The sequence below is a fragment of the Triplophysa rosa genome, linkage group LG13 (genome assembly GCF_024868665.1).
Source record: "Triplophysa rosa linkage group LG13, Trosa_1v2, whole genome shotgun sequence".
Lineage (NCBI taxonomy): Eukaryota > Metazoa > Chordata > Actinopteri > Cypriniformes > Nemacheilidae > Triplophysa > Triplophysa rosa.
In genome coordinates, this window is record NC_079902.1 from 9,873,030 (window position 1) to 9,881,405 (window position 8,376).

Consider the following 8,376-nt stretch of genomic DNA (forward strand, 5'->3'; position numbering starts at 1 on the left):
CGTATGAACCATTAGCTAAACTGTTAGCCATAAATCTGATAACTGGCTGGTTATTGTGGTCCATAATATTTTATATAGTTCTATCATGTATCATAAGGAATGGACAAAAATATGAACACCCATTTCTACAGGGGTTAATATTAAATGTGTGGGCTACTATAAAAATGGTTGAGGTTACTAAATATTGTAAAACAATGAAAAACAATGTTTTGAACAAACTGTGCTAGAACAAGCTGTATTTAGTCGTGGTTAGAACAAGAAATCTGTGAAATGAATGACTTGTCAGATGTCCAGAAGGGACCGATTGTTTGAGCTTATTTACCAGCAGCATCTGTAACCTTAACAACCCAACTGTTTGGTGTTTCACGATCAACAATCTTCACGATTATGAGAAGAGTGAGAATCAGATTCCCGGCTCCAACCTCTCTAAAGCAAACTGATGAATTGTACATCAGTCCACTTTAGAGACTGTTTAAAAGTTGTATACATCGATTGGTTTGAAGCTGTATTAAAGACAAATGTTCATTCAAAATGATATTACCTATTTGCCCGCTGTTCTTATTATTTTCCAACCTCTGTATGTACTCCATATTTCATCAGTGTAATGTAATCATGCTTTACTGAAAAGTCCCTTTATATAAAGACTTATTACAGTATATAAAGTAATTAAATATAACAGCCAATTTTGATAACAATCAAAGAAGAACCATTACTTGGCTAAACTTGTCTCTCCAATATTTTGAATTTAGACTGCGATACCAAGCTCAACCGCTAGATGTCAATGTACCATACAGTTTGTTTAAATGCGACCGAACTAAAGGACCCATTCAACAAGTTGTTTATCTAACAAAATGAACATACAACAAAATTCAACAAATCGTTTATTTAATACAATTATTACAAGTGAATAAAATATAAATAGTTATATTATTAGACACTGGCCAAACACAAAGCGGAAGTTATCTGGGGGTCAGGCGCACGCGCGTCCGATGAAAAGGTCTATATAGGTCTATGTCAAACGGTTTGAATACAGTTTGTAATTCAGCTTTGGCTTCTCGTTTGGTACAGAGTGTTTCAGCAGTGCATTTAGAAATGCATGCTTTGGCAAAAGTCAAATTGATCAAATATTCTTGTGTTTGATCCAGTTCATGCCGACTCTCAAGATAGCATGCATACTGTTATCAGGGGTTTACATGCAGGGCTGTTCCTGGAAAACTGGATTTTTGCTTGTGCTTATGCATATCCATATCACAGTTTAGATAGGAACTCATTCAAAACTGTGGGGGACCAATGCTGATTTCAAAGGTCTCTGCACAGTCAAGCAACCGTCACGAGAGCAGATGTAAATAGTTTTAATGTTGCTTCAGTCTTGCAGTGATCAATTCAAATTCTTTGGAACCAAAGCAGACACATTAAAGGTCAGCAATGCAGTTATTCATCTTGTGTATTTAACTTCTCTTTGTAAATGTGTAAAACTGCTCATTATCACCTCCTTATCTAAAGTTAGAACCGTTGTTAACAAACTAAAATAACCAAACTCATCTACACGTGTTTCAATTGATGGATGCCACATGATAGGTCATTAGGTTATAAAGAGCATTTGTCACTCCAGTATCTGGACTATGTGTCTCTGCGATCAATACAAAACATTTTGCGAAAGTATCTTAGAACTAGTATCTTATGCAATTGTGCTCCTGAAGTAGGCCTACACTCATCTTGTTTAGATATTTTTACTTGAAAACAAGACAAAAAAAATACTAATAAGTTATTTTGAAGTAATGACTATTATTAACATCGCACAACCTCTCATTCTGTATTGCTTTAATGTCTTTAAATAATATTTTTGAGATAGCACATGACAGCCTTGTTTATAAATGAGCGTAACTCTTGTAGCTCATCATTTTCTGCTTGCTGAAAGATTACATTGAAAACTGAGGTTTTTGTGCCACCTACTGGGCTAAATGTTGGGTTACATTTAAAGGATAATTAACCCTTTGTTTATTTGTTATTTTTGTTTAATTTTGGAATCAGCACTGATGTAGCAGAGCTTTATGGCACAATTTTTCATCACAAGAAGTCAAAGCCAAAAAGAGCATTAACCTCATTAATAGTTTCATAGGTCAAAGTGGGTATAAAGAGAAGTAAATGACTACTAGAATATTACAAGCTAAATAATGAATGGTGATATATGAAGTAAAAGTGTAAAGCATAGTGTAGATATGGAACATAAAAAAATTCTATGAATAAAACCTCCTAGCCTAATAACTAACATAATAGCTTCACTCATCTTAAATATTAATAAATATTAATATGACTAAATCTCATTGAAATGAAAATATTAATAAATCTTAATAAAATAATTATCTTAAATATTACACTGCAAAAAAATGAAATTCTTACCAAGCATTTTGTCTTGTTTTCTAGTACAAATAACTAACAATTCTTAAATCAAGATACATTTACTTGACAAGGAAATTGACCTGATCATTTGTCTTTTATATGAAAAAAATTAAGTTTATGTTTAAAACAAGCAAAAAAATTAACTTGAGAAAAATAATTTGGTTTTCTTACCTATTGGCAGATATTTTTTAACATAAACTTTCATATTATATTATATTCATTATTTTATATTCTTTTTTTCATAAAACAAGACCTAATATCTTGGGTCATCTTCCTTGTCAAGTAAATGTAATATTTGTGAACAAGACAAAAATTCTTTGCAGTGTAATAAATATTAGCATGTCTAAATCTTGATTTCTGTGAATAAAAAGTATACAACACACTGAACTTGTATCATTTTATTATGACAGATCTGCTTTATACTGTAGCACAACAGTAATTTAACTCAAATCAGTGTTGCTGCTTGTGGCTGTGCTTCTAAGTTCTTAAGCATAACAAGGAGTTAAATGAGCCCCTGCTGGTAGGCTTGTGAATGATGGATAGATCAGCTTTATTTTTTATTATAGTACAAAAGAGTACAAACATACATAACTCATAACAACAAAAATCTAATAAAATAACAATTACATAAAATATAACTTGGGGTATAATTTGAAAGAAAAAGTACAATTTATGCCACAAAAAAAAAACATTTTGTTGTTTATAAAACAAAAATTAAATACATAAAATAAAATTACATAGTGCTTCGTAAGTCTTTTTTGATTTTTATATCGCTTAAAGTTTGTCCATATTGTTTAATTTCTCTTACAAAATGTTCAAAATTTGGCTTAGCTTTAGCCCATTTTTCCACATGAATGTGATATTTACCAAGTAAAATAAAAAGTTGTACCAGAAAAGATATTGTAGAATCAATGGTATCTTGTACAAAAATAAAGATGACATCATAAAGTTCAATTTTAACTAAAGTTGTAAATAATCTTGAACAAAAATTAGAGACGTCAAACCAAAACATTTTTGAATATATACAATCAAAGAAAAGATGTCTCACAGATTGTTACACCACAAAAGTCGCAAGAATTCTCCAGATCAGAAGACCAATATACTGTTGAATATGGAATAACATTTTGCTTTAAGACTTTTCTAATATATCTATTACTGCATTTGTCTTTAATAATATTACCAACAAATATCATATTACGACAAATAATTTGTTGTTGGTCTACACTAATAGGGGCAACAATAGAATTACGTAACAGATCAGCTTCAGTTTCTTGATTCTACTTCAGGGCTTGATTATGCCATCGTTTTTCTATCTTTTATTGACTGGATAAAACTAGACTGTCGATATCCCAAACAGACAAAAAAAATCACTGTTAACGTATCATGCACTACAAACTGTAACCATTCTAAAGCCATGTCAAAGGTTAGTGTGAGTCACAGAGATCCTGTGACGAGAGACTCTTATTTTGATATAGACTCTGTCTTAAGCTGGATTTACACACGCTACAACATACACACATTACATACATCTCTGATATGCGCATAAATGACATCAGTTAACGCAGAAATGTTTGCATGTTAAGGCTTATTTCTCTGGTTTCATATTTCACCCATTTACATATTCAAACAGATATACTTACGTAATGAGTCATCACTCCGTTCCAAACCATGTAAACCGATCCATGGGCAGACGCCATTTTTCTTTGTCCCGTCCCGCCATTAGAAGGCGCTACCCAACTGTATAGTTGTGGAGGGGAGTGTAACGAACCGTTTTTACATGGGATGTTAGTAAATATTATTTTCATGTGGATTATTGTGGTTGACTTATCGTAATATACAAATATATTGAGATCATTTTATGTTTCATTTGTATGTATGGCAATTTGAAGTATTTTACGCTTATTTTGCTAACTCGTTTACCTGACACGATGGTTTAGCTCATGGGAGGGGCTAGAGCTATTTAAACGGTTCCTAGTACAGTTGTTCGAAAAGGAAAAGAAGGGGAAGTTTGCTGCTGCAGGAAAGAGTCAGAACTCGTTGAGTGAGTCACTCTCCAATAGTGAAACAGAGCAGACACTGCTGTATAGGTGGGGCCAATTTGATGGTTTAGCCAACTTATAAATATATATATATATTTTTTCCATTTTGTTTTTATAGTTATTTTGCACTTTATATATGGACTTGTAAATACACCTGCTGCGCATTGGGATTCTATAGGCACTTGTAAATAAAACCACCTCATTTCTGGCATTTTAGCGGTTTTCTTGCCTCCACAACCCGGAGTGCGACCATCCAATTTAACGTTAACGTTACCTGCAAAGGCTTCGGGGTTGACCGTGTGAAAAAAATAGATTTGTCTCACTGATAAAGTCAAGGTCTCAATTTGTGTTCAAAGCACGTGTAAACATAATAAAGGAAAAGAAAAAACATTTCAAATGAATTCTCATTCTTATTCCCAATCAATCGTGGTCATTTTGAGTAATGGAAAATCTAAATGAGAAATGAGTAACTCCTGCTTGGCCTGCACTGATCAAATCAAACACTAGATGTCGCTCTATCCCCTGAAAGAGAAACACAAACATGAGCTCTGTCACTTCCGAATATTTCTCAGCTGACAGAAGCGCTGTGACTCAAGGCTAGCTTTTGTGTGTCCTATATTTCAGTGGCTAATTTTTAAAGACTTCATAGATAGACTACACAGAGGCCAGGGGAAATCTAAAATACCGTCCAACAGAAGAACATTATTCCCATGCAGTCATGTGTTTGCTTCAGGCCCAAAGCAAGTTATTCATTCTCCACACGTTGAAGGCCATTTCCAGTACAGAAACAAATGTAAACTGAGTCTTCAGAGACATACAGCATATGTGCAATTCACAAACTGACATAGACCACCAAAACACAACATCACACAGGTGTGGGCCTAGCTTTGCATCATTTTCAGAGAGATGTATACGAAATGATCGCACAAAAATCGAACAAAAAAATCAACCTATATGCTGTAAAAATGATTATTATTTAAACCGAGTGCTCTTGGTAAAGCAGATTATGCTAAATTCTTGACAGTAAATCAATGTGTTTGCTAAGGCTTCTAGCATTGGCATTCATGCTAATTCATCACAGCTAAACAAAAGCCCCCATCCGATCCTATCGTCAAGCTTATCTAATGGCATACTTAGACAACCACATGTTAGGCTTATAGCAAGCTACAGGACTTCACTCCTGCCTGCTGCTTGTTTTTTTCAGGATCTGAGAGCACAGCGTGATGACTGTTCAGACGTGAAGCACAGAGTTTGAGTGGGACATTGAACAGTCAGGCAGAGGTCTGATTTGAGCTCCGAAGGAAACCTGCCATAGCTTCTTAAAGTCACGTTGCTTTTGAGCTTTTGACTACGGTCAAAGATCCTGTCAGAGACATTAATGACAATGGTAGTCAAAAATGCCCTAGAACTGCTTACTGTCGTACATTCTTCAAAATATCTTCTTCTACAGAACAAAGAAATGTATAAAGCAAGTTTGCCTATGGTAGTCAATGGTGGCCAAGAACTGTTTGGTTACAAACATTCTTCCAAATATCTTTCTCTGTGTTCATCAGAACAAAGACATTTATACAAATTTGGAACAACTGGAGGGTGAGTACATGATTTTCAATTTTGGGTGTATTTTCCCCGAAATTCACGCCTACATTCTTTACGATTTAGGCTAACTTAATTTTCATGCCTACCAATGCTCTTCACCTGTGATTTTATTTTGACTTTATACTTAAATAAATAGACATTTGAATCAATTATCGATTTTTGTTAGCATGGCTCATCAAGGAGTGTTTGGGTCCCTCCTTTCCATACAGTTTGATTTGCCTCTCAAACCAGCATACTTTGAAGTGTTCCGTTTTTGTCTCGCTCAGAATAGAAATCTTCAATCATTTCCCTGTGGGCCTCATTATAAATCCATCTATCATTACCGTGATCGTAGGAGACTAAGCAACACGCTGCTTTTGTTACTGTACGGCACACACGGTCACACCAGAGCTGCTGTTTGATTTGTCTAATTCTCTACATCTCCATCTGCTCCCCTGCATCACAGAACGTCTTTTGTACTTTCTTTCCCATTGAATGAAATGGGCTTAGCATTCCTCTGTATGAAAGAACTATAAGTCCAGTTTTTCGAATGTTTCTCATACCAAAACGCATGATGTTTGAAGAGAATGACTATTTACTGGTTTAAAGAACCAAACAAATAACTTTGATTAATTATGATCTTTTAATGACAGATGTATTTTGTGCAGAAGGTGTTGGTGTTAATTGTGATTCATCGACGTATGTGACGGAAATTTGTTATGCACGGAAGAATTTAAATCAGAAATGTCATTTTTTATAGTGAAGTGCCTTGTTATGACATTCAGAGAGTTTCTGCATCTTGTGTCTATTGTTTGAGAATTAAAACAAATATGGTGGGCGGATAAAAAATCTGTGAGAAGCTTAGCTTTCATCCTCTTTACTCTGACAGTGCTCTTTTGTTGTGGAAAAGCTGACTGCTGTTTCTAAAGGCACGTTCTCTTGTATACGGGTTGAAAAATGTACATTGTAACACATCTTGAAAACTTGTCAGTTCATCTTATTTACATTTCCTAAAATAAAAACCACTGGTCTATAGGGATGTAACAATATCAAAATCTCACTGTACAATAATACCTCGGTATTACGTCCACGGTACGATGTTTAATGCGGTATTTAAGATGACAAATGTATTGTCATTTTCTTCAGGCTTTTGGCCTGCACAAGTTTTTTAAGTGCGCCACATGACACCTATGGAGGCAGCTAATCACATGACAATAATTTTGAGCTGCAGGAAAAAGTGAGCGTAAAAGTGAGCTATACCTGAGCGTTTATAAAAACATAATTTAGTCGCGAGAAATTCATTTATTGGCACTTACATTAAAAACAGACGTCCGCCTTAAAGTTTTCCGCTATATTTATTTGATTTACTTTTTAAAAGCTCCCGTGGCATCATGGGATAGAAAAGTGTCCAGCTGATCCACACTCACGAATCTCGGCGGAAGTAGTAGACCATCCGGGTATTTCTCGCCTACTGATTTTTGCATACTGAGGTTTCGGACATACTATTCATGACTCTTACTCATTTTCGCCTACTATAAGTATGGAAGTAGGCGATTTCGGACGCAGCATTTGCATTCGTCCCTTTCAGCAATGCTTGTCACGGGCGCAAACATGACGTTTAGAACGCGTGATTCTGGTTGGCCCAAGGACCAAAAAACGACGATGCTGAGTCTGGATGGCCCAAGAACCAAAAAAAGACGACGCTGTTAGCTGTTATCTTGATTCTGGTTGGCCAAACTAATCCAGGTGCTCGACCAAAGACGTTTCAGATGCTCGAGAGTAGACGCAACCCACCCCCCCAGAAAAAACTTTGGATTACACGATGCACATAAATGACCTATTTTTTATTCAAAACGGCAAATTTCGCCAAAAAGCGACCAGTTTGCAGGTATGATATAACGAATGACTATACCTGTGAAAACACAGCTGAAATTGTGTTTGTGGGCTTTTCTGTTTTCTACATAAAATCATCCTACAAAATGTAAAGCGAATTATGTGAAAATATAATCTTGATATCTTTAATATTGACTGAGTAAAGCCCATTGCACATTGAGTCCGAAATTTGCGTCCGAAATTTCCGTACGTTAAAAAATAAATACGACCTCACGTTGTGTCAATCACATTTACACACTGCCTCTGATATTTTCATCCGTCATAAAAAAATTCGGACCGGGTTCGATTTTCTGCGTTTTTTGCATCCATCAAGCATTTTGATTGGCCTTTTATAACAATTCAGAGACACCGTACAAACGAGAGCCAAATACGAAAAAACGCATACGAAAATTTCGGACTGTATGTGCAAAGACCTTAAGGCTGTGTCAAAGATTGAAAGTACAGTGAAATCAATAGTTGAAATCATACT